This window comes from Mus pahari, chromosome 6 (assembly GCF_900095145.1).
Source record: "Mus pahari chromosome 6, PAHARI_EIJ_v1.1, whole genome shotgun sequence".
Lineage (NCBI taxonomy): Eukaryota > Metazoa > Chordata > Mammalia > Rodentia > Muridae > Mus > Mus pahari.
In genome coordinates, this window is record NC_034595.1 from 70,438,927 (window position 1) to 70,440,763 (window position 1,837).

The following is a 1,837-nucleotide window of genomic DNA, read 5'->3' on the forward strand; positions in this document are numbered from 1 at the left end:
TATTACAAAGCAAAGTGGCAACGAACCCTCATGGGATTGAGAGTGACAATGGCCAAAGGGACCACTACAAAACATAATCCCCACAGGTATGGCCAGAGACCTAAATTTTTGGGTAGATTATATGATATTTCTTTTTATTTATTTATTTTGGTTTTTCGAGACAGGATTTCTCTGTGTAGCCCTGGCTGTCCTGGAACTCACTTTGCAGAACAGGCTGGCCTTGAACTCAGAAATCCACCTGCTTCTGCCTCCAGAGTGCTGGGATTAAAGGCGTGTGCCACCACACCCAGCATGATAGTTCTTAAATGTTTTTTTGAGTCTGTTTGTAATCTTCTATCATCTAGTGATGATCAGGGATCAGCTTATGAACTCTTCATTAGTGACATCGAAGAAATGAGTGAGAACGGGAAAGAATCGTCAAGAGCTCTTGAAGTGGGGTCAGACTGAGCCCAGGGGAGTCCCCATTGTGGTAGAAAGGCTCATGCTATCTGTTCAGCCTGAGAAGGAAGCATTTGTCTCGGCAAGAAAGGTCCACATTTAGCTCCCAGCATGCACCTGTGCTTTCCTGCCTCAGCACTGCTCACCATGATCCCCTTCTAAAATGCCTGGGATTCCCTTCCCAGCACCTCAGGCCTTTTACCTTTTACTGACTGCCTATGACCTCCAGATGCTCTGAGCACACGCCTGTCACAGATGATGATGATGACACAGTCACTGTGAGGTTATCTGGTATTTGACTAGATCTCTGTGAGAAAAAGAAACTGGCAGCCTTTTTTGGTGTATGCCTTCCATCTCAGCAGGCTCGAGGCAGACAGGGCATCTCCATGAGTTGGAGACAGGCTAGACAAGGTAATATAGTGAGACCCAGGCCCTGGTGTAGGCTTTTAACAAGTGACTTTTAGTAAGGGTTCTTAAATGCTTTAACCTCCCTTCTACCACCCAGAGATAATGGGAAAGGTTATTAGGTTACGGGAGAGGTGGACTTGTTTAGAAATAGTTCTTTGGAGCAAATCCAGTCTGTGTTGTCAGGACATCATCAGTTCACTTCACAAGAATCAGCAACAGCAGGTCTATCCAGAGGAAACTGAGAGGCTCTGCTGTATGTGGTTTAGAAGTCGTTCCTTGAAGAGATTTCAATCTCCAATTGCCAGGATACCAGCAGTCCAGTTCAGTACTGTCAGGATAGCAAACAGAATCAGCAGCAATGGCACTACCCAGCAGAAACAGCCAGACCTCTGCTGAGTCAGGATTGACCAGGACCAGCAGGGATGCCAAGCAAAGTCTCCGTGCCTCTGTTAAGTGAAGATCACTGAAGACAAAGACTTGTTGCAAAGGTAGCTATGCAAGCCTACCATCACCATCCATTGAGTCTTGTTTATACTTCCTCCAAACATCCCATGTCCTACTCAGCAAAACACCACGTGAATCAGAATCAGCTGACATCATTCTGCCAATCGGCCCAAGTCTGAGGAAGCAGCAAGAAGTCTCCAGACCAGAACATTTGCTATTCTTACAGAGGACCCAGGTTCAAGTCCCACACAATAGCCCACAAGCACTTATAATTAAGGAGATCTGATGTCCTCTTCTGGTTTCTGTGCACACTAGGCATACAAGTGTTACACATACATACGTGCAGGGAAAACAATCATACACACTAAAACAAGCAAATGAAAGAAATCAAACAAGAAAATACAAGGAACTTGGTGAAGGGTTTGCTCAGGCTGTTCTCTAAACCTTCTCAGGTGAACCCTCTGCCTCAGCCTTTCAAGTATCTGGGAGTAGAGGAGTATACCAACATGTCTGGCCAGGGTCTGTGTGTGTGTGTGTGTGTGTGTGT

At 45.7% G+C, this 1,837-nt stretch overlaps 1 protein-coding gene across 1 annotated transcript in view; it reads right to left on the reverse strand.

The window, feature by feature from the left end:
- Window positions 1-347: 347 nt before the first annotated feature.
- Ppih (peptidylprolyl isomerase H) overlaps window positions 348-1,837 on the reverse strand; it is a 12,213-nt gene continuing 10,723 nt past the window's right edge. The window contains exon 10 of the mRNA XM_021200635.2: window positions 348-1,174. The gene's annotated coding sequence lies outside the window, so the exon portion shown is untranslated. The remainder of the gene's footprint in view (window positions 1,175-1,837) is intronic.